We start from the raw sequence: 25,668 nt of genomic DNA on the forward strand, positions 1-25,668 counted from the left end.
TGCTTCCAGTTTTGGGCTCCACAATTCAAAAAGGATGTGGAGAAGCTTGAGAGAGTCCAGAGAAGAGCCACGCGCATGCTCAGAGGTCAGGGAAGCAGACCCTACGATGACAGGCTGAGAGCCCTGGGGCTCTTTAGCCTGGAAAAGCGCAGGCTCAGGGGTGATCTGATGGCCACCTACAAGTTTATCAGGGGTGACCACCAGCATCTGGGGGAACGTTTGTTCACCAGAGCGCCCCAAGGGATGACGAGTTTGAATGGTCACAAACTACTTCAAGATCGTTTCAGGCTGGACATAAGGAAGAACTTCTTTACTGTCCGAGCCCCCAAGGTCTGGAACAGCCTGCCACCGGAGGTGGTTCAAGCGCCTTCATTGAACACCTTCAAGGTGAAACTGGATGCTTATCTTGCTGGGATCCTATGACCCCAGCTGACTTCCTGCCCTTTGGGCGGAGGGCTGGACTCGATGATCTTCCGAGGTCCCTTCCAGCCCTGATGTCTATGAAAATCTATGAAATTTGGAAAACAGAAAGTATATTGTGGATTTGTGACAAAAGTCTAAATGAAGGTTTGGAATATATCTGAAATTCAGTCTTAAGGTCCGCATTGTTGTTATAGGACTCTATGTTGGCGATGTAAGGCCAGTGGGCTGGACTCAGCCTATGGAACCTTTGGATCTGGTCTCAGGAGCCGTAACTTAGGTGACATTCAGCATCAGGGGCTTTGTCCACAGCACATCGCCTTTGGGCGCCAAGGGCTTTAGGGAAGGCGAAGCTTTCCTTGTGCCATGCTGCAGTCAGGCATGCAGGGTCTGGCACAGGTGGGTTCTGCCCACACTACTGAAATTGAAGCAGCAGAAGCAGCTGGGTCCTAGTGCCTGCCTGTCTCAGACTCAAGCTGGGTTGTTTCAGCCCTTGGCCAGAAAACATTGCTGACCCCTGCTCTATGCTAATGGTCTAAAACCCTACAGTGATACCGTACAAGCTGTTCAAAGAAATCCTAGCCCCAACAAATCCATGCAAGTTTTATTATTGGCTTCAATGGAGCCATGCTTTCCACTCATATTATTTTGGAACATTATAGTATCCAAATTTCCAGAGAACAAGAACTGAAAGGTGCCAGTCAAAATATGTTATCTTTCTCTGTGGTTGTTGGACTGGAATGTAGCATATCTGGAATGATCTTTTTGTACTCTCCTGAGTCTATTGCACTCCCATGTGAACATGCAATACTGATCTCACTATAGATCATGACATTCTAAAAATATGTGCCCTTATGGGTGACCCCAAATGGAAGACTTTCATCTGCAGAAAACAATTTGCTGACAGCTGGACAGTCCCAATGGAGCATATGCCCTCAATGCATCCACAGGAAATTCACGGAAGATGCAGAAACAAAAAGAAATCAAATTTCCAAGCTTCTCCAAAGAACATGTCTGTAAGTGCAATACTGGTTCTTTCTTAATTCTGCAGATAAATTTTGCAGAACTTTAATATTACAGACAATAAATAATCTCCATAGAAAGACTGTGGAAGATTTTGGTACTAGTATAACTAAGCCCTGGTTTTATAAAATCTTATTTTAGGAACTTCCTCTTTTTTGCAATTGAAATTAGAGGGGGAAGTCTGGAGTTGTGCTCTGTTCTGTCAAGACTAGAGATGTAACATTTCCATTAAATTCTCCAAATTCCCAAATTTTCCAAATAGGGCCTCAGGGGAAAAAAATAAAAATTTTTTTTTTTTGGAAGTGGTCTGAAAGTAGTGTAACAAAAACTCCTTTGAAAAGTGGAGAGTCTGGCAAAAAGAAAGTGGAAGAGTGGGAGAGGAGGAGAAGCCAAATGTTAGCTTGAATAAATTAGCTATGAAGAAATTTAGACTGGATGTTAGAAGAGTTTTTTTAGTCACTAAAGCAGGTTCCAGGACAACTTTTGAATAGGAGTGGGGGGAAACACTAGTTTTAAGATGAAAATGGATATGCTATGCTCTCAGTAAGCCTTATGGAATTCACAAGAGTTTCCAGGTTAGAGGAGTAGACAAGAGGGCACCATTGCCTGGAGTTCAGCAGTAAAGGGATATATGTGTTACCACTGCAGGAAGTGTCTGTTTGGATGAATGACTTTCTACATTATTACTGTGCCTGTCCTGGCTTGAACTATACTACCGCTGTCAGGGTTAATGTATCTGTAGTAGCATAACATGGGGTGGGTGACCTGAGCTTGTAAGTTGCATCCCAGGGCTACTCACTGCAGCCTACCTTTCTGCTGTCTGCCTGCCACTTAGTTTTGCTCTGCTGGCACTTTCCAGCTCCAAGAAGCAGCAACCTGGCACAAGCACTCTGGGAACAGCAGAGCAGCAATGGAGTAGCTGTTGATGCAGGAGAACTGACCCCAATTTTTTTGCCATGGAATTCAGCCTTTTTTTTTTGTCCTCTGGACATGGGCTTCATTGGGGAAAAAACGGAGTGAAAATTCTGCCTCCAGCAGCAGCAAACTCATAGCCAGTCTAGAGAAATGTGGTTCCCAGAACAGCTGACACTCTGCTCTGTTCCTGTACTTGGAGAAGACAGGAGGAAGGGGCTGCCCAGGGCTCATTTTTTCCATGCTATACCTCTGCGTAACTGTGCTGTAACTGCTGTGGTAGGGACTCAGCCTGAGTGAACGCTGCCTGAGAAATTAACTTCTAATGGGAAATCTGTGCAGATTTGCTTGGAGTTAGAGAGCAACTAGTTTCCAGCTTGATGACTCCGTTCTCCAAAATTACATGGAGCCCAGTTCTCTGCTACATTACACGGAGGGGCTCCCAGGGTGTGTCAGAAGGAAAATGATACCCCAGACACTGAATTCTTTCCCAACCTCACTTCTGCACTCTGGGTTTTTTTCATGGCTCCCACAGGGGAGTCCTTTATGAGCCAGATACTTTCCACTCAAGCAACTGGAAAAGATGAGCCATTGTTACCAGGGACTTGAACCAGATGTGAACCAGTGACCCAGAAGCAAAATATTCTACTTTCTATCTCTAAGCCAGTTCTTTAATTTGCAATTCCAGGAACTAAAAGAATCCTGCTCAGTTAGTAACTGATGTTCTAGTTAAATTGCAAGCTGCTGTAAAAAAAAAAAAGGCAACATTTTTGTTCCATTTTACAAAGGTATTTTTTTAAATTCATAGATCCTTTTAAAGCAACACTACCTTTTATTGTGAAAAATTTACCACCTCCTATATTGGTTGTGTGAAACATATTAATTACACGCCAATTTAGAATGTAGTGAAAATGCCACCATCTTCTGGTTGCATCATGACTGAAAAGACTGCAAAAGGGCTATTTTAATGGATTAAGCTTGGTTGACTCAGTGAGGAAATCCCAGTTTAGATTTAGAGATTAGAATTCCTTGGAAGTCCTTTCTTCTGGACAGTGCTCCACATAACAGACGTACCAAACAGACCCAGTAATGCATGCTAGGAACCTCTGGAATGAATGTCATTTTAAAATGATGTGATTTTGTTACTGAGAAGCTTCGGATGTTCAAATGCCTCTGAGGCATTCCTTGACCAAATATTTTGGCAGAAGAGTGTCACAAAGTGGATTTTCTTTAAAAATAAATGTAAAAAAGGTATTCTGCCCATATCCTGAATGTGTGTTTTCCCACTCTGGTTTTCTATTGTTTTCAAATGTACAGAGAAGAGAAAAATATGATGAAGAGTAGATTGAGATCATGCTACATTCTTTATCTCTGCCTATGTAACCTCATTCCAGTGTGTGTTGTTTCTCCTAAAACAAATTAAGTGATATTGTTTCTGGACTTCTCTGAAATTATTTGCCATGCTTTACTGTACTTCTCCTTATGTGTAGAACCCAGTAAAAATATTCATTAAAAAAGGAGTTCTGTTCTCCCACACAGTGATTTTACAGCAGTGTAACAATAGTGATTTCAATGATGTTAATGGGGTTTTACCCTGAGGTAAGTGAGAGCACATATGTTTAGCATAAGTAAAAATGCTATAATTTGAGTAGCTCATAAATTGAAGTATCCACTGGTTAAAGACAGTTATCCAGTAGCACAGCTGGAGGATGGGTGTGAGCTGAGCACTAGCCTTGGGTGCAGACTTATAGAGAGGGTGCCAGCATGGATGACTGGTGTCACCTTACTCAGGGGGGGCATATGCCCCCCCAGTGATGAGTCAGTGATGGGAGGATCCCCCCCTGGCCAATATTGCCAAATGGGGGGGCTTCCAGCGGCTGATCTCACTCACTGGCTCCTGGAAGTGGTTGCTGTGCTCCCACTTCCTGGCTGGTGCTCGCAGGGGGGTACCAGCACTCCTGCCGCCCCCCCCACCCATCACTTAAGCGGGGAGTGCAGCCAGTCAGGGGATGCACCAGCACTCTTGGGGTGCATGTGCACCCCCATGTGCCCCCTATGCATTGCCACTGGGTGCCTATATTGTTGCAGCAAAAATTCGGGTCTGTGTCAGTGAGGTCATGTCATCTGGTCCAGTGCTAAGTAGGTCACTATGCGAACTCCAGATGACCTTACCCTGTTAAGGATGATGTAAGGCATCTGAGGAAGGTGTCAGATACAGATTTTGAGATGTGTTCAGAGCATGGGTGAGAGCCGTGCCCACACCTAGTATAAAGGGGGTGTGTGGGTGGAGCTGTGTGTGCATCTGGGGTGCGTTGGGTGTGTGAGTGGATTGAGAGCATGTGGTGGCTGGGTGAAGGGTTGAGAAAGAGAGCTAGTGAGAAGGTGTGAGGGCATGGGCTCAGACACTGGCGGAGAGTGAGAGAAAGAGAGAGAGAGCAATAGCGGATTGGAGTGTGCAGTGCTCCGTGGAGGTGTGCTGCCTGGGACATGCCAGTGACTCGAGGGTCTCCAGCGTTTGCTCCCCTTCCAGCAAGACTTCATAGCGAAGGCAAACAGGGTTGTCTCCTCAGAACCTTTCCCTCCAGGTGTGTGTCTCTGACACCTTTTGCCTTCCTTTGCATAAGGATTACCCAATCCTACCTGCCCTGCACCCCTACTTTTCTCCCCTGTCATCAGTGGAAGGTAAGCCACTGCCGGAGTGGCTTGAAGGCAGGTGGCCACTTGAGGACCAACAGCAGTGGCCAGAGTACAATAAATTACTCCCAGTTCTTCCCTTTATAAAGTTCCACCCACCTGTCCTTGTTGGGTTATTAGTAATAGTGTGTTTATTAATGTTTAGGATGGCTATAGGATCTAGGATAGTAATTAGTCCCTAAAGGACATTGGTATTAGGTAGTGTGCAGAGATTTAAGTGGTGTACTTGTTATTTGTTACTGTTACTTATTTGTTGTTCATTAGTTAATAAACCATTGATTCATGTTAATGTCTTGGTGTGAGTCCTAATTAATCAAATCATAACTAATCACCAGGTGGATTGGGTGGTGATAGATACGCCCTGGTCCATCTGTTAACTAACTCAGGGGTCAAAGACCACCTCCTCATTTGCTACCCAACTGTAGGGGGAAGCCGACCATTAAATGATCCTAACTAATAAGGAGCTAATTAAGTCCACGTGTAACAGTATGGCCTCCTCTCCTCCAGGAGTTTTTACCTGTGCTACTTGCCATAGGAGCTGGGTAGGCACAGCCCCATGTAGTGTATCTGGGGGAGAGGGAAGCCTTCCAGGAGGCTTTCCCATGAGAGGCACAGTCCTGTGCTGGGGGCAGAGGAGAGTGAATGGGTCACTCCCTTGGGGGGCCCATGCTGCTGTTTGTACCCCAATGTCAGCATCCAAGCCCATGCTGCTGCATCAGCAGCTACTGACATAGCAGATTTTGCAAGAGTGAGAACTGGACTCTCCTCTGGTCATCGTAATTCCTCCCCAAACACCTATCTCTGCCCCTGGTGCTGATATGCCTCTGCTGCTGTCTGTCTTTTTTGGATTTATTTATCATTAGAGAGATCAGTGATTCTCAAGCTGAATGCACCACAGTGCGCCTTGAGATGCTGTCAAGGGTAGTGCAGGGTAACACACAATGTTAGCATTTTTAGGTGTGCAAAGTTGATTCAGAAGATGAACCCACAGATTTCAAACAGGAATTATTGCATGAGAACCATTTTGCCCTGTTGTGGTCTTTCTGAGCTCTTTGCAACAGAAGAATTGCTTTATATTTCTGTAGTAAAAAAAATAGTGAAAAGCTGGCATTTTCTAAAGGGTGCATTAACTCTAACAAGGGGTGCACTAAGTCTAAAAAAAAGGTTGAGAGACTTTGAGATGGATGGTCAGTGTGTGCTGTATTTAAAGCCCTAATTATCTTGCAGCAATATGGACACACATTCTAGGGCAAATCCTGCTTTCTGTGACAGCTGGTGCAGGGGACTGGACATTTTGATGAATTTCTGAATACTGAATATGATCTGATGTTATGGATATGATCTGACATCTTTGACCTTTTGATATAACCTCTCTCCTCTGTAACTTTTTTCTTTCTATCATCTATCTGGCTCATTTAAGTCTCCTTGGGGTAGGGATTGTTTCACATTGTGTGTTAGCACTGCATCTAGCACTATGATGGCCTTCATCCCTTTTGGAACCAGGTACTATTGTGATGTAAATAATCAATGAATAGTGGCCCATATTCATTTGCTATTAATTTTTTTTTCATTTTATACTGATAAAAGTTTTAGTACGTCACAGTTTTGTACTAACAATATACGTACTTTATACTAGAACTCACTGCCAGGCATATATCTGCTCCCCAACGAGCTGCATCTGTTTTAGCCTATGGTAAAGATCCATCTAATGTTTCTGAAGTATTACAAAAAACATTTTAATTGATTTTTCCGTTCCGTTGTTATGAAATTTCAGACTGTTTGAAAGATCGTGTCAGAAGTTGTAACCTTCCCTCTCCCACGGAAGCTTTATGAGTCATCAATTAAAAGCAGTGGTTTACTCTGTTGCAATAGCTTGAAAACTGGCAGGACATGTGAAAATATTCTGTCAAAGGATAACTTTCTCATTCCAGGCATTTTTTGCCTCACACTGGTATTGATTTCAACTGAAACAACGTCTCTTGAGTCACTCATTTCCTGCTGGCTATATTCATGTCCCCATGATACAAATGGAAAGCCTGCTTTCTGCCTGATGGAATCTGGTTACTTGCAAAAGAGCCGGTTCTGCTGTGACACTAACCAACAAACAAAGGATAAAAAACAACCAATGAATATAGAAAACAAGGATTTTAACTTCATATTATGCCAGCTGTCAACTATCTGGTAGTTCAGAGTTTATTGACTAACAGGTGTGCCTGGTTTAAGACTTAATTGCCTATCATTATTTTTGGTTAATAGTTACTAAGTGCCAACTATCTGCTCACTGGCCTGCAATAGAAGATACAGTCCTTGCCCTCAAGCAGCTTTCATGAAACCCTAATCAGAGCTGGTAAGTCACAAAGAATCATAAACCATTTGATAGTTTCCTTTAGACATGTACCAAGTAGTTTTCATTCCTTTTTCAACTTAGAAAAATTATAGAGCTATTCTTCTGTTGCAAAGAACTCAGAAAGACAGGGCAGAATACTTTTAACACTCTGAAATCTCTGGGTTTATCTTGTGAACCATCTTAACACAACTAACAGTGCTAACATTGCATGGCACCCCATGGCACCCTTGAAAGGATATCAAGGCAACCTAGGGTCCCATGGCACATTGGTTGATAATCACTGGTTTAGTATCTGACTGAGGTTTTTTCACCATGTACCTTCCTTTAAAATAGTGGCTCAGATTATTGTGTTTTCTGATTGTGCCTCAGAAGATAAGGGTGCTAGGAGGCATCACACCATTTTTACAAGCGTCTAAGATATGTAAGATCCGAGTTTTTATTCTCGTAAGTTATTTCAGTGCCTGGGGCTAGATCCATAAAGAGACATAGGTGCCTATGTGCTACCTACCTACCAAAGGAGGTGATTAAATACAAAATTAAATCTGTAAAACTCCTACTCCCCTATATATATGTTTTGCCAGTGATGTTCCCTAGTATCTAGGTGTCCAGAACTGCCTAAGGCCTCTGGCAGAGATTCATTCAGTGGCACAATTTAACAGTTAATAGTTACATGGCAGGAGATGCAATTTTGGGATCGTTGATCAAATCCAGATCATGCCCTTTTTACTTGCCAGTGCAGGGGAAGCTGGGGATCATGATCCTAGGCTCCCCCTGCACCAACAAATTGAAAGCCGGATTCCTGCAGCTTGCCTGTGGGTCTCACAATCAGCAGATTGTCAGCCCTAACCCCAGATAGTCCTGGGGCTATACAGAATGAGAGTCAGCTGACTAGCAACCCTGGCAGATTTGAGGGTTTTTCTCTCTCCAGGAGTTTAAACCCCATGCCCAGTAGCTTTGGTGGGGCTGCTGGTCATGGGGGATCAGAGGCTGCAGGTGTGGGGAGACAAAGGGTTGATTGTCTATTAATCATCAGCCACTTGGAAACTGAGGCTGCCCCAGGCCATTGCCAAAAATATTGTCAGGCATCCACCCTGGACATCCCTGGTTTGTGGACAGAGAACACATTCAATTTAATGCATCATAAAAACAGCTATACAAATGCTCTACAATATATGTGGAACATTTTTATGGTTGGTTTGCCATTTTATGGCACTTTAAATTGGGTGTACGTGTAGCACCCTTGCCATTTATGCCACAAGCAACAGGATAATCATGGCACAAATGTAACATGTGCCAAGGGCCTAAGTCTTGATAGCGCTGAACTGTATGGGGATTCACAAGCGAGGACTTCCTTCACCTATCTCGCCTGCGGAGCCCAATCTGGTGGGCATTCTCAAAGCACACCAGGCATTGTGAAAAACACAGCAAGAGATGGTGCTGCCATCATATTTCACCTCCTCCAAAAGCTCAGAGGTTAAACTGTTTATGAATTTTGGAGACCTAGGTTTAATTCCCTCTTCACCTGAGGCAAATTGAACACATGAACACAAGAATGCCCTAGTCACAAACCTATGTAGTATCCTGGGGTGGTGATCTCAGTCCCTCCTATTGAAATGCTTCAATTTTTTGTGGAATATTTAAAGAGTCATAAGACCACAGAGAGCTGGAATAAACTTGATTCTCTACCTTCACCTGGGTATTCACCAGGGAGGATTTCAGCCCTTGCACGGAAGACTACATATATTTTTTATTCAATGACTAATGTAAAATATACAGACAGTACTTAGTGCAGGGATCTACACGTATCCCTTCCCAAATGCCCTAACCCATCATCAAAAGAGTCATGCTCTCTTGCTCACTTTATTCCTGAAATAGTGCAATGTAGAACAGCTCCAGTGAGAGAGTAAAAGGGAGCCCTATATCAGAATAGCCTATTTTCTTGTAATCGGAGCACTTTCCTTAGAGATAGGATTGTAGGTTCAAGCCATGCCAGACATAAGAGAAGGGAACTCAAGACTCACACTTTCTGGATGAGTGCTTAAATCATTGAACTGTTAGGGAAAGGCAGCACCACCTCCTCCAGTGAAAGAAAGCATTGACTGCTTCTGCTGTGTTTTGTGCTAAACCTGATTCATTAGGAGTGCTCTGAGAAAGCCTTTCAGACTCGGAAGAGATAGGGGAAGAACATCCAGTCTGTGGATCCCACTGGGGCTTAGATGTGAGACAGGTGCCAAGCTGCTCAGAATTGCCCAGACTGATGCACTTTTGAGACTGCTCAGAAGCAGAAGTTTTGTCAGTTGGGAAAATTGAAAGTTAAAACCTTAGGGATTGGGGATTTGACCATCTAAAATTTGGAGTTTGGTTCCAAAGTCTTACTTTAGATGTCTACATTCTTTTGTGGATCTGACCTTAATTGTTTAAATCTCTTTTGAAAAATGAGACTTAGGTTGCTAAGTCACTAGGCACACTTGAAAATTTTATCCCTGTCTGAAAATTTTCTAGAAGTCTAGTGAGATAATAGCCTGGGATCAAGCATTGGATGCAAAAACTCCACGGTTTTCTCTGATGCATGCTTGTACATTCATTAATTTTCCTCCTTGTTGATCAAACATGTCTCTCTATTTATTTGAAATAGAGTACAATCCATAATCTTCTTCCTGCTTTTGCTCTCTCTCTGACGAATTACATGACACTGAATCCTGAGAGTGATTGGTATCTGAAGAGTTAAAACAATTATTGCTACAGAAAAGTGGTAAGACTTTATCCCTCTGGTAAAAACAACTCTGTAAAACATATTGGAGCAGAAAATGAAGACAAATATCGTGTTCAATTCCAACTGCAGATCTTGTTCAAATGTTGTTTTAGAAAATCAATATTCAGCTTAAGCAGGTTGAACAGTTTTACTAGCAGCTGCTCCTCACAGACCATCCCTTTTCCTTCACTCCCTTTTCCTTTAATCAGAATTTTCAAAATCTCTCCTACCATATGTCTGTATAAGCACTGATTTGCATAAAATTGGATGGTAGAAATATGAAAGGATTACAGCTTCAATTGTTACAGGTTTGCTTGCCAGGATTCCTTTTACGGCTCTGCCCACCTGAAGCAAAATTATGTGTTTCTTCTATATGAACTCTGTAAAAATAGAGTATACATGTTAAATATTCGGTTTGCCAAAGCATATTAAATGAATGGGAAAGTATCCCTTTCCTTTTATTACATTCCACTTGTGTAGCAACGTACGTTTAAATTCATTTGACAAAATATCCATATATATGAAGAATATGGGCTAGATTCTGCGCCTCTTTGTCAGCTATAGAGACTGAATCTGACCCTCTATAATTTATTGGGGTATTCCTAAATCAGAGGAAAGTAGGGCTGGAAGGAACCTCATAAGAGCATCGAGTTCAGCCCCCCTGCTCAAGGCGGGATCGTCTCTGACAAAACCATCCCAGTCAAATATCTGTGTAACCTGTTCTTGAAAGTGTCCATGGATGGAGATTCCAGTGTCCCTAGGTCACCTGTTCCAATGTTTAACCACCATCACAGACAGAAAGTTCTTCCTAATCTTCAGCCTAAATTTCCCCTGATGCTGTTTGAGGCTATTGCTCCTACTTTTGTCTTCTGCTGACATAGATAAAAGGCTATCTCCATATCCCCTTAGTCTTTGCTTGTCTGACTAAATAATCCTAGTACTTTCAGGCTTTCCTTATAAGTCTTGGCTTTTCCAGGCCTCTATTTATTTTTCCAATATGTCTACATCTATTTATTTTTCCAATATGTATACATCTTTCCTGAAGTGTGTGCCCAAAACTGGATGCAGTAGTATAGGTAGGCCTCACCAGTGTGAAATAGAGCAGAAGAATCGCTTCCATTGATTTTTCAAGAAAGACTCCTTTTAATACAACTCATTATGCTCTCGGCTATTTTTGCAACAAGAGCAGACTGATATTTGAGTCAGTTGATATTCAGCTTATGGTCCACTGTAACCCCCAGGTCCCTCTCTTCAGTACTCTAGTCTAACCAAACATTCTGTGTTTGTGCATACAATTATTCCATCCAAGTGCAGGACTTTGCATTTATACATGTAGAATCTCAACTTAATAATTGTGAACCATTTCTCCAGTCTATCCAACTCATCATGGATCCTAGCCCTCCAGAGTGTCTGTGATTCCACCCAACTTGCTGTTATCCACAAATTTGCTAAACGTGCACTCAATCCCATTGTCCAAATCATTAACGAAGATGTTAAACAATACTGGACCAAAAGCAGACCCCTAAGAATATCTCCTCCCAACTAACCATTTGAGCCACTGATAACTATTCATTGATCATGATGATCCAACCAGTTATGTATCCACCTCCCAGTTTTTTCATCTGATATACTTCCTTGGCTTATTAATAAAAATGTAATGAGAGACAGTGTCAAAGTATATCCACTGCTCCCTTTCTCCCAGTCTACAGAGTCTTTCATCCTATCATAGAAGGAATCAAGTAGATCAGGCATGACTTGCTGTTGGTGAATCCATGCTGGTTATTCCCAATCACCTTGTTTTCCCCTAGATGCTTCACAATAAGTTCTTTGAAGACCCTGCTCCATGATCTTTCCAGGTATCAAGGGCAGGCTGACCGGTTTGTAATTCCCCAGATTCTCCTTCATCCCTTTCTTATAGATGGGCACTATATTTGCCCATTTTCAATTATCTGGGAATTCACCTGACCTCCATAATTTCTCAAAGAGGATAACCAATGGCTTTCAAATTATCTCAGGTATTTCCTTCTGTAGCCTAGGGTGTATCCAACCCAGCTCTGCTGACTTGACAGCATCTCCCTTCCTTATTTTCTAAGTTATTCTTCTACTACTCTAGGCTGTTTGTCTCCTTCCCTATATTTGTTGCCAACTGCATTTATCATCTGGTAGCTGACTTGATTCATGAAGACTGAAGTAAAAATTCCTTCAGCCTAGGTTGCCTTTTGCATTTAGTAAGGGACTTGCATTTTCTTTGATCTTCCTTGGTCTTTGATCATACTTCTAGAATCCTTATTTATTGCCTTTTACACCCTTTGCTGGTTGCATATTAAATTCTGCCTGTGCTTCTGGATTTTGTCCCTGTATTCCTGTACAATACTTTTATCCTCTTGCCTAGTAATATGATCAAGTCTACACTTCTTGTAGGATTCATTTTTTTGAGTTTCAGCTCATTGAAGAGATTGCTGTCTAGCCAGGCCAGTTTCCTGTTGTACTTCCCATTCTTCTGCTGCATTGGAATAGCTTACTTCTAAGTCTTTAATATGGATTCTTTAAAGTACATCCAGCTCTCCTGGACTCCTTTTTCCCCTCAGTTTTGCCTCCCAGTGGATTCTGCTCATCAGTTCCCTCCATTTGTTAAAAGCTAATTGTTTGCATCTCAGTGTCTGCTGATGTCTTCCCTTCCTTCCCTTAGGATCTTGAACTCCATCATTTCATGGTCATTGCCCCCCAAATTACCTTCCACCTCTAGATTCTCAACCCAGTCATCACTTTTTGTGAGTAGCAATCTGAGAAGAACTTACTCCCTGGTTGACCTCTCCACCAACAAGGTAACCCGAACACACTTCAGTCATTTGCTGGACTGACCATGCATTGCTGTGTTTTCCTCCTAGCAGATGTCATGGAAATTAAAATCCCCATGAGAACCAGATCCTGTGATTTGGAACCATCTGCTGGTTGTTTAAAGATAACTTCTGCTAGTTATTTAAATTAATCCACCTCTTCCTCCTGGCATGGTGGTCTATAGGAGATGCTCCTCTGCTACTGTCCTCTCTGATCTTTATACAGAGGCTTTCAACAGATCTGTTAGCCACTTCATACCATGCCTTCCTTAACAAGTTATACACTTTCAAGACTCAATGTGTTTTCCACTTCACTCTTCACAGGCAAGGTCAGCTTCAGTCATGGGAACAATCTTCCATATCTCCATAATGGTCATTACATATAATTCTGGAACTATATTAGGACTTCCAATTCTTTCTGTTTACTCCCCATGCTTCTCACAGTAGTATATAAGCATTTTGATGTATTTTCTCTCTGAGAACACTGCTAAGGGTACTACTCTGGCAGCAAGCAGAAATTTTCATCTGTACTTGCAGCAGTTCACCTGGAGAACAGATATGGAGACCTAGAAACAGAGGGGGAGGAGAACAGGACAGGCCTCCCCAAGGTAGGAAGGATCAAGACCATCACCACCACCAAGAAGCAGCAACAGGTAGTGGTGGTTGGAGACTCCTTTCTGCAAGGGACAGAGGTATCCATCTGCCAGCCTCAGCTGTTGTCTAGGAGGGCTGCTACTGCCAAGATGTCATGGAGGGATTACCAAAACTCATCTGGCCCTCTGACTACTAGCATATGCTGTTCATCCATGTGGGCACCAATGATACCAGCAGGTGGAGGCCCTGAGCAAATCAAAAGTGACTACAGGGCTCTGGGTGCAAGGGTGAAGGGGATGGGAGCTCAGGTGGTGTTCTCCTTAATCCTTCTGGTCAAGGTAAAGGGCCTAGACAGGAGGTGGCACATCCTGCAGATCAATGCATGGTCACACAGGTGGTGTTGTCAGTGGGCCTTTGGATTCTTTGACCACAGGGTGATGTTCTAAGAAAAAGAATTGCTAGGAAGAGATGGGATCCACCTGGGGAAGAGAGGGAAGAGCATCTTCATAGACAGGCTCACTAACCTTGTAAGGAGGGTTTTAAATTAGGGTCCCTGGGGGATGAAAATCAAAGCCCTGAGGTAAATAGGGAAGTGAGTGACCTGGAGGAAGCACAAGCAAGAGTGGGCAACAGGGTAAGCATTCTCATTCTTCCTGATAAATCAAGGCAATCAGCTTGGTAACTACCTTAGGTGCCTGTACACAAATATACAGAGCCTGAGAAACAAACAGGAAGAATTGGAAGTCCTTAAATAGTCATGGAACTATGATTGAAATAACAGAAACTTGTTGGGATAGCTCACATGATTGGAGCACTGTCATGGATGGGTATAAACTGTTCAGGAAGGGCAGGCAGGGGAGAAGAGGAGGAAGAGTTGCACTTTATGTAAAAGAGCCAAATGATTCCTCAGAGCTCCAGTGTGAAACTGGAGATAGGCCTCTTGAAAGTCTCTGGGCTAGGGCCAGAGGGGAGAGCAACAAGGGTGATGTCATGGTGGGCATCATCTATAGACCACCAAACCAGGAGGATGTGGTGGATGAGGCTTTATTGAAACAGCTAGCAGAAGTTTCACAGGCTCAAGGGGGATTTAAATCACCCTGACATCTGCTGGGAGGACAGGAATATTGGGTACACTTCCTGGTGAAATTGCTGGAGTGGCCACCTATGGGACATGCTCTTCTTGACCTGCTGCACACAAAGAGGGAAGAATTGGTGGGGAATGTAGTAGTGGATGGCAACTTGGGCAGCAGAGACCACAAGATGATTGAGTTCAGGATCCTGAGGAAAGGAAGGAAGGAGAGCAGCAGAGTTAGGACCCTGGACTTTAGAAAATCAGATGTTGACTTGCTCAGGGAACTCATGGACAGGATCTCCTGGGAAGATAGTCTGAGGGGGAGAGAAGTCCAGGAGAACTGGCTATACAGAAACCTCACTGAGAGTGCATGAATGAGCCATCCCAAAGTGCAGAAAGGCTAGCCAGTATGGCAGAAAACCAGCTTGGTTTAACAGGTGACTCTTCAGTAAGCTGAATCACAAAAAGGAAGCTTATAAGTACTGAAAACTTGGATAACAACTAGGGAGGAGTATAAGATTATTGCTCGGGCATGCAGGGATGAAGTCTAAAAGGCCAAAGCACAATTAGAGTTGCAGCCAGCAAGGGATGTGAAGGGTAACAAGAAGGGTTTCTACAAGTTGTTGTTGGCAGACCCTCGGAGTTGAGGATGATGTCTGTCAGGCTTGATGGGTCCTTAGGTGACTGAGAAGCCCAATTCTGGATACACACGTTCTTCAGCAATGGGGGCATGTTGTTGTATGGGGGTGTGGGATTTGCAGCCCTGGGTTGGTCTCCTCGTTCCTCCACCACTGCCGTTCCACCTCAGTATCGAGTTGTTGGGCCTCGAAGTGGTGCGCACCTTGGTGGACCAGGTGCATGACAATATGTCCACCACTCTCCTGAGTGGAAGATCTGAAACTGACAATGATTGTCCCCACCATCTACCTGACCATCATCATCCATCTCATCCGAGATGCTCTACCATCCAACGTCAGTATCCTGTGTCGACTGAACAGGAAGCTTTTCAATCTTGGGTGCTTCTGGGCAAAAGTGAAACTCACCACCAAGGACATCCACAACCTTCAGTTTGAGGACAATTGCTGCATGATGGCTCACTCTGCACAGGATGTGCAAACAACCTTATATCTCTTCAATGCTTTGTTTAAGAGACTTGGCCTGTCCTTGAACATCACCAAGATGAAAGTTCTCCACCAACCCTCCCCAGGCCAGTCAAACATCCCTCATGCTATCTAGTTAGACAGGGAGGCTCTGGAGTATGTGGAGCACTTTCAGTATCTCAACAGCCACCTCTCTCAATGGGCTACCATTGATGAAGAAGTCCACCACTGGGTCAGCCGCGCCAGTGCCACCTTCTTCAGGCTGTGACAGTGTGTCTTCAAAAATAGAGACCTTTGGAAGTTGGCAAAGGTCCTGGTTTGCAAGGCTGTCATGCTGACTACCCTCCTCTACTGCAGTGAAACTTGGACCATCTACTGATGCCACATTAAGACCCTTGAGAGCTTTCATCAGTGGTGCTTGTGTCGAATCCTGGGGATTGAATGGGAGAACCACCGGACCAGTGTGAGCATCCTCTGTGAAACTGCATCCATGAGCATCGAAGCCTTCTCTTGAGGAATCAACTCTGATGGGTGGGCCACCATGTCCAAATGTCCAAGAGCCACCTCCCTCACCAGATTCTCTTCCCTCAGCTCTCTGTTGGCCAATGCTCAAAGGGCAGCCAAAGGAAACACTACAAAGACACTCAAGGTCGCCCTCAAGCATGGAGGCATTGACACCAATGGCTAGGAGGAGCAAGCTGCTGACCGTTCGGTGTGGCACCATCTGATTTCTACAGGTATGTGAGTAACAAGAGGAGGATCAGGGAAAGTGTAGGTCCCTTACTGAATGGGGGAGGCAACCAATGACAGAGGATGCAGAAAAGGCTAAAGTACTCAATGCATTTTTCACCTCAGTTTTCACAAGCAAGGTGAGCTCCCAGACTTCTGCACCTGGCAGCATAGTTTGGGGAGGATGTGAGAAGCCAACTATGGCAAAAGAGAAAGTTAGGGACTATTTAGAAAAGCTGGGGCCATGGGGCCAGATGGGATGCACCAAAGAGTGCTGAGGGAGTTGGCTGATGTGACTGCAGAGCCACTGGCCATCATCTTTGAAAACTCATGGTGATCAGGAGAGGTCCTGGATGATTGGAGGGCAAATATAGTGCCCATATTTAAGAAAAGGAAAAAGGAGGATCCAGGAGACTACAGACCAGTCAGCCTGACCTCAGTCCCTGGAAAAATCATGGAGAAGATCCTCAAGGAATCCATTTCAAAGTAGTTGGAGGCATTGGTGATGCATAGGGGCTGCATGTGGGTGCACGTGCAACCCCTGGAAGCGCCAGCTGTGAAACCGGTAGTGCTACCTGAAGTGCACTTCTGGTTTCATTGCTGGCTCAGTGATTGGCCGCAGGGGGACCCACCTCCCTTGCTCAGTGATCAGCTGTTGGGAGACCCCCACCCCCATCAGCAATCTGGTGCCCCCCAGACTCAAGAGACACCAGTCACCCATGATTGGAGGAGAAGAAGATCATTAGGAGCAGTCAGTATGTATTCACCAATGGCAAGTCATGCCTGACCAACCTGATTGCCTCCTGTGGTGAGTTAACTGGCTCTGTGGATGTGGCAAGACCAATGGATGTGGTATACCTTGACCTAAGCAAGGCTTTTGATATGGTCTCCCACAACATTCTGGCAGGCAAGCTAAGGAAGTATGGATTGGATAAATGGTCTGTAAGGTGGATAGAAAACTAGCTGGATCATTGGGCTCAGAGGGTAGTAGTCAATGGCTTGATGTCTAGTTGGCAGCTAATATCAAGTGCAGTGGCCCAAGGGTTGGTTCTGGGGCCAGGTTTGTTCAATATCTTCATCAATAACATGGAAGATGGCATAGAGTGCATCCTCAGCAAGTTTGCAAATGACACCAAGCTGAGGTTGGGGGGTGGGGTGGATAGTAGGTTGGTGGAAGATAGGGTTAGGATTCAGAGAGACCTAGAGAAATTGGAGGATTAGATCAAAAGAAAGCTCATGAAGTTCAAAAAGAACAAGTGCAATGTCTGGCCCTTAGGGTGGAACAATCCCATGCACCAGTACAGGCTGGGGACTGAGTGGCTAGGAAGCAGCTCTGCAGAAAAGGGCTACAGTGGACAATAAGCTTAATATGTACCAACAGTGTGCCCTTGTTGCCAAGAAGGCTAATGGCATACTAAGCTGCATTGATAAAGGTGTCGCCAGCAGATCAAGGGAAATGATTATTCCCCTCTATCTAGCACTGATGAGGCCATATCTGGAATACCGTGTCCAGTTTTGAGTTCCCCACTACAGAAAGGATGTGGAAAAGTTGGAGAAAGTCCAGCAGAGGGCAATGAAAATGGTGAGGGGACTGGAGGACATGACTTCTGAGGAGAGACTGAGGGAACTGTGCTTATTTAGTCTGAGAGGGGATTTAATAGCAGCTGTCAGCTACCTGAAATCCATTGTACACCTCTGAAACAGCACATATTTCTTCTTAAATATGTTTGTATTTCTCTTTACTCATCTTTTTAACTCTCAGAAATAGCAGAAATGTCAGATAATTAATTCCAAATAGGATGGAGCAAGACTATTCTCAGTGGTGGCAGATGACAGAACAAAGAGCAATGGTCTCAAGTTGCAGCAAGGGAAGTTTAGATTAGATATTAGGAAAAACTGTCTCACCAGGAGGGTAGTAAACCACTGGCACAGGTAGTTAAAACTGGCGTAGAGAGGTGGTGGAATTTCCATTCTTGGAGGTTTTTAAGACCCGAATGGACAAAGCTTTGGCTGGAATGATCTAGTTGGGGGTGGTCCTGCTTTGAGCAGGGGATTGGACTAGAGTACCTCTTGATTTCTTATTTTTTATGATTCTGTACTATCCTCTGCCTTTACTAGGTTTTTATTCAAGTTTTCTATTTCTTTATTTATCTGGGCTTTTTTCTCTATCCCCTGGTAAACCTAGTTCAAAGTCTTTGTCACTAGGTTAGCAAGTCTACATACAGCAAAAGCTCTGTTATCCAGCACCCATGCGGAATGGGGGGTGCCAGATAACCAAATATGCCAGTTACCTGAGAGTCTTTGCCTGCCTGCCCATGCAGCAGCAACAGGGGGCACAATTGTGCGCCACTGCCACTGCTTCTACCAGGGTGGGCAGGGGGCACCTCTACTATGGTGCATGTTACTGGTGCAGGGCTCCTGGTGGTGGTCTCAGTGGTAGCACTGAGCCTCTCCACCCTCCTATGCCAGGTTCCACCTGCTGGGCTGATGAGACCCTGCAGGGGAGGGCAGTTGGGTGGGGAGACGCAAGCCCCCACCCCCAACATGGGCTCCTCTCTGTCTCTGCCACTCATGGGGGGAGGGGCAAGGCAGGGAGCCAGTCTCCATATTCTGCTCTGGCTGCAGCAGCTGATGCCTCCCATGGGTGGAAGCCGGGGCTTAGGTGCTGCCGGGGGGGGCGTGGACGGGGGGTAGCTAGAAGTACAAAAATACTATAGAAGAAACTTTTGCTTGTGTTTGATAGTCCAGTGGTTGACCGCACATCCAGGATATGAGAGATGTGGGTTCAACTCCCACTTCATCTACCCTAGAGGTCTTCCAAGAGAAGACTGGATGGTCACCTGGCTGGGGTCACCTGACCCCAGATGTCTTACCTGCTCATGCAGGGGGCTGGACCCAATGATCCTTTGGGGTCCCTTACAGCCCTCTGATTCTATGATTCTACCTGAGACAGTTTGGATCCATATGTTTCACAAGAGCCCTCTAGCCAGTGATGTCTGGTGTGTGCTATGGCAGGGTGTTCTGAGTCTTTCCTTTTGATTCTGTTTCCCTTTGCATACATTTGACTGGAACCCAAATATCCCACCTCAGAGGTATACTGCATAATCTCACTTACTTTATTGCTCAATGCCTATATTAAAAAAATCTGGCAAGGTGGAACAGCCTCACTAGAAGAGATTGAGAAAATGATCTCCCACCCCAAGTACCCTATAATTTAATGATTAAGGCACTACCTTTGGAGATGGTAAAGGAAGGTTCAAATCCCCTGTGGCAGGAAAGGAATCTGAATTCATTAGCCACTTGGTAACTAAAATGCAGCATCAGTTCCTCCCTGGATGAAGACTTCATTTCATTTGCCTTTCTTTCAGAACATTGTTGAAAATGAAATCATTATTTTTGGGTCAAATACTCAATGGTCAACATGAAACATTTGCCAGGTATTTGTTTTAGCAAGAAAAAATAAAAATATTACTCAATTTCCATTCAAACCAATTTATTTCTTCTGATTTTTAGTTTGGTTGCCAAAGAACACCAATTGTTCACTATGTATCTTCTTTTTCTCCTAGTTGCCTCTCCATTCCTTGTCCTCAGCTGTCCCTCCAACTAAGCACTACATGCCTGCTTGAAAAGGTTCAGTCTTATCTAATGTTGATATACTCCCATGAACAAGCCCAGAGGCATAGATCTTGCTGTGTTATTGCTTCAGACAGCAGGTCTGGGGTTTGTTGTCTCCTGCTTTTCCTGCTTCCCAGCATGACTGCATTATTCTTTCCGCCACTGACTAATTGTCAGTTGTTAAGACCATAAAATTGTCATTACTGACCAATTACTGATCTGTGAATGAATCCAAGCTAATTTAGTCAACCAATTACTCCCTCCTAAATTATGCATCTCTGTCATCTAAGTGGCCATACCTTATATACTATCCTAACTGCAATCAAATGTATTCCCAGACCATTGAGCCTGCACTCTGATTACACATTACTGTGTAATCTTCAAATGATTTTCATATACCAGCAATGAAAAATCTCAAATCTTTTTCATACTTTTTACAGTCTCAGTCTTCCTGAGTCTCAGAGTAGACTGGAGATCTTACAAGAACAGTATATCTTATAAGAAAATTTTCTTTCAAGCTTGCTTCTGGATTGATTAGATATACCACTAAAACAGCTCACATCACATTAGAGCCAGTAAATGATGACATTTTAAAAAACTGCAAAGGTGTTTCCATTTATGAAAATCCAAATTGGGCCCATTTTGTTATGTTTAATTCTTGATGTTATGCTTATAATATGCAGTATCCTATATATAACATGATTTTAATGACACTTTATTGCAATTTTCTTCTAATCATTATTGAAAATTCTTAATGTGGGTTGATGATAGCTTTGAGAGAGTTTTGAAAAAAGTCTGATCAAAAATGTCATGAGACAATTGTGAATATAGAACATATTTTAATAAGTTAAGTTTTTATCATAGCACTCCAGTTCCAAAATATGATTTTTCAATGTAAAAACCCATTTGAAAAATTACAACCAACACTACTTCAGAACTCTGCTGGAAGTAGAAAAATGTGAAATAGTTGATGAGAAAATAGTTGCTTTTATACTTGTTACAAGGAAAGTTTGCTGTAAGTAGCAAAGCTTTGGATAGTTTCTGATTTGAATCTGAAGTAGTTCAGTCATTTCTTGAGAGAATTTAGGCTGATACTTTGAAGTGTTCCCATTATGAATTTAAATTTGAAAACATTTTACGTGTATTATTATTTTGTCATTTATTATTTCTATTATAGTTATGATTAACCTTTTATTTATTGGTCATTATTTTACTTATTATTTTCTTAATATATTATTGAATATATCTTATCAAATATACATTTTAATATATAAAAAAATAATATAACTATAAATATACATTTCAGGGACCACGTGAAATACCTGGAACACCTTCACTATCAATACCTCTGGAAAATCCTTGGCATAAAGTGGGAGGATTGTTGCACAAATGCCAGTGTCCTCACCAATGTTAACAATTTTGGTAGAAATGTTGATTATGGAAACGTTGATTATTCAACATTTGCTGTGGTGGACAGAGTATTGTGTGCGCATACCTGATGTACATTTACCGAAACAGCAGCTTTACTCCCAACTCAGCCAAGGACAAAGGACACACAGGGGCCAGAGGAAATGCTTCAAGAACACTCTCAAGACAAACATTAAGAAATGTGGCATTGACACCACAAATTGGGGAAAACTAGCCCAAGACAGAGCTACTTGGTGACACCTCGTGAGAAAAGGTACATTTTCAAGGAAAACTGTTTTGCCCTGGAGGCAGAAAAATGACAGAAACAGAAGGAAAGGAAACAAGACTGAGAAATCCATGGTTCAGCCCTCCCTTTAACCACCACCTGTGTCATCTGCCAGGGAGTCTGTGGCTCTAGGATTGGCCTTCTTAGCCATTGATGGACCCACCTACAAACCTTTACTTGACCCATGGGAGTGATCATCCTCGACAGTGAGGGAATGCTGATGACGATAAATTTGACAGTCTGAAAAGAGGGAAAATTTAAAACCGCACTTGTTGTAATGATGTTATTAATAAAATGTTTGTTTTGATTATTTCATCCAGGTTCATATATTTGTAGCATCCACAAATACGAAGTATTTTGTAATGTAATATAGTTGAAAAATAGTTTATGCAACTGGCATGCAAAAAGTAATATAACCGTTAAAAAATATGTTCCAAAAGTATATTATCACTCTCTCCTATTAGCTGTTGTGTTTAAAATTCCCTTTAGTTGTTTTACCCTTATCTTTTAGATGAATCCAACTTGTACTGAAGTGTGTATAATGTTGACTCTGGATATTTGAGAGGAACCATTAGTCTTGAGTCATTTCCATTTAAAAGACAGTTTAAAAGGTAGGTCTAGTTATGGGTCTGCACTTCGTTCATCCGAGAATCAGTGGTTGTCTAAGCATGACTTCTGTTTGTGTTCAAGCAGTACTTTGCTGTAAGTATTTATTAGTCTTGCAAAGTTTTCACTGATACTAGATAGGTGGCCATTTTGTGCTCACTTGTTTGCTTTCTTAGTCTCTCTGGATATCTATTTATTGAAGCTGCTATTTCCTAAAAGACTTTAACTTTAAACTTGATTGCTTATGTAGAATAATTCATATAATGTTTCCTAGTACAGTTGCTAGTCCCACTTTCAGTCAGTGCTCATTGTACAAACTTGTGAAAACTATTTAATGAGTTCCTAAGCCCATGCACACATGTTGTGATATTTATTATATCCAGAGCTTAATATTACTAGGAATTCATGTTGCCCAACATTTTGCACCAGAAAACCTTTGTTTTTATAACTTTTTAAAAATTTAACTGCCCAGGATGAAATTATTCATGTTGGTTGTCTGAATCAGACAACCAGTTGAATAGCTTTGGAAAGCTTTGGCAAAGCTTTTCAGCTGTCTCCAAGGGTGATATATTGTTTTGTTCACATTAAAATTATTATAGTTATTTTGTTGAGAAAGCCAGACCACTGGGCTTTGGAGCAGAGAGTTGACATTTAGCAGAGGTTTTCCTCTTTTGCTGTCCTCAGGGAATAGTGTCCAAATCTGCCAAATTCTAAAGCCTTTGAAAAACCTTAAGTAGAGTTTGGCAGCTACCTTCCCCCCCAAATCCAACTCCAGGAGTTCCACTTCCAAGAAAGCATGCGTCATGCTTCATGCTGCAGATGGTGATCAGGGATGCTACTGGCTGGTTTTGTACAACAGCCAGAAACTGAGGGCAGAAAACTCTTTTGTATTTGCCATGCGCCTAGTGGTAGTTCCTAGGGAATGTGGAGAAGGAAGCTTCTTCATTTAAATGAAGAAATTGGACCTCAGGTGTGGCAGAAAAAACGAACCTCCTAATGCTCATCTCAAACACAGATTTTGAAAACATATTAATTTATTTGCTGAAGAAGAACCCCACAGAAGTGTTGGAGATTACAGCCCTAGAGGTTAGAAAATAGAAAAATCCCATAAGAAGGACAGAGAAAACCAAAGTGGAATCAGCCATTAAAAAACACTTCCTACAAAACACAGACCAGAACCTGAGGAAAAGAGTGAAAGAGAGGAGCAGGGATCCTGAGAGATTTTGGACTGCCTGAAGGATGCTGACTTTGGAGACTCAACAGACTGAGGGTCTAAAGTGAAAATGCTGTTGTGAAGCCTTTTGTTCATTTCTTTAATTGTTATAATATGCTCACGTTGAAATCTGTACCTGGTAGTACTTTGGAAAGCCCAGAAGGGCAATGTCTGGACCCTGCTCAAACTCAGCAGGCTTACAAGCATATGGAATCCATGGGTTGAATTCAGTTCATCAGCCTTGTTTCTAACCACAATGGTCAGCTCAGTCAGGCCTCTGACATGAATGCTGACTTTGAACTTTGAAGAGAAAATAAAATACTGAATAACTGTTCATTAATTAAGCATCATCCATCCTGTGCATTGACTGGAACCAGGCTCCTAAAGTAAAGAATGGTGTATGATCATGTGATTAAACCTGTATCATACTGCACACAGACAAGAGAGGTGAACTGAGGTTTCACAGGCAACCTTACTTCTGACTTTTCATAACTTGAACATCTGTGTTTAGAACCTTTGTTTTCTTTTAACATAGTCTTTTTTTGCATGTTACATGCATGTGCACACACAAGTTGTGTGAAGCTGTTTCAAATAGAATGCGTGTGTGTCTATATCTCTCTAATTATGATGCTCACTATTTAACTGCAAGGCACAATTACTCAAATAACTGCTACTTATGTGAAATGGCAGATTACCAGTTCATTTATGGTTATGGTGATCCAATCTGCTGTCATCTCTTTTGGTGAGGTCCATTTTGGGGAGGTAGTACTTATTGAAATAATACCCCTGGACAGCAGTTTAGGCTTTCTAATGTTGTCCTTCCTAGAAGTACTCTTTCTGGGACAGCTTACATCTATCTACAAATACCTTAAAATGCCTCTATGCTGTTTTGTGAGTATGCTGCTGCTGCTTTGATGCTGTAATATGATGTCATTCCTCATGGTACTGCTTCTAAAAGACAATACTTATGAAACTCAGCACCAGACAACTCATACTCCCAAGACTGTAGCAACAGTCCTTTGGTTTGAATGACATGGAAAACATGGCTCAGAGCGCAAGGGCATTCTGTCTAAAGAAAAATGCTCTCTATTCCATGTGGAAATCCATTGTACACCTCTAAAACAGCACAAATTTATTCTTAAATATTTTTGTATTTCTCTTTACTCATCTTTTGAACTCTCAGAAATAGTAGAAATGGCAGATAATTAATTAATTTCTTTCCCTTGGGTAATGTTCTATTCATAGTTTTGGAAGGGACATAACTGTCTGTCTGAGATACTTCTACAATGTCTCTTCTTGTGAAAACTAGTCATTGTTTAAAAAATCGAACAGTGCAGAATATGTACTCAAAAATCTATAATTTTGTTATTGCTCTCCCTTTCCTAGCGAGTGGAAAACTTTTGCATATCTCTATTAGGGCTGTGCAAAATTTCGGCGACTGTTTCATTTAGTTTGGATCCAGATGGTTCGAGGGTTGAACCACCGAACCCAAAATGAAAAGCAGGGCTCTGAAACAGCTCTGAAATGAAACAGGCCATCTGAAATGTTTCAGAAACTTTAAGAAACAATTTGGATGTTTTTAAAACATTTCTGATGTCCCTTCCAATCCCAGTGCTGGGGGATCGAGCCAGGGGCTGCGGGAATGTTTGTTCAGGTTGGTCCCTGTACATTCCTTCAGTTCTTGTTTCAATTCCCCAGCTCCCTATCTTTCCACCAGCTCTCTGATTGCTTCTGCTAGCTCTTCCTAGGGGGCACGGGCCCCTGGATGATAGCAGGCTGCTGCTGCCAGCCAGCTAGCTGGTGATGGCAGTGACTCTGGGCTATTTCCCCAGCTGGCAGCAGCAGCCTGCTGAAATCCTGTGTGCAGATCTGGGGGCCGCACCCCCCAGAAAGAGCTGGGGGAATGATCAGAGAGCTGGGGAATTGAACCGGAAGCTTGGGATGATAGGAGGATCCACCCCAGCTCCCAGGCAGTGTATGGCACCCTGTTGAGCTGTGGTGCACCCGCGCAATGATGTGGGTGCCAGGGGAGGGGGCGGTCCCTGCTGCCTCGTGCTGTGG

The 25,668-nt window shown here is 43.0% G+C and overlaps 1 long non-coding RNA gene across 2 annotated transcripts in view; it reads left to right on the top strand.

Annotated features, from left to right (window-relative positions):
• The window catches only part of LOC112548040, a 30,009-nt gene extending 7,948 nt beyond the window's left edge, over positions 1-22,061 (top strand). For both annotated transcript variants that reach the window (XR_003091848.1, XR_003091847.1), the window contains exons 2-3: positions 20,047-20,110; positions 21,402-22,061. This is a non-coding gene — a long non-coding RNA (uncharacterized LOC112548040). The remainder of the gene's footprint in view (positions 1-20,046; positions 20,111-21,401) is intronic.
• The last annotated feature ends 3,607 nt before the right edge of the window (positions 22,062-25,668 follow it).

This window comes from Alligator sinensis, unplaced genomic scaffold (assembly GCF_000455745.1).
Source record: "Alligator sinensis unplaced genomic scaffold, ASM45574v1 scaffold245_1, whole genome shotgun sequence".
NCBI classification, from domain to species: Eukaryota; Metazoa; Chordata; order Crocodylia; family Alligatoridae; genus Alligator; species Alligator sinensis.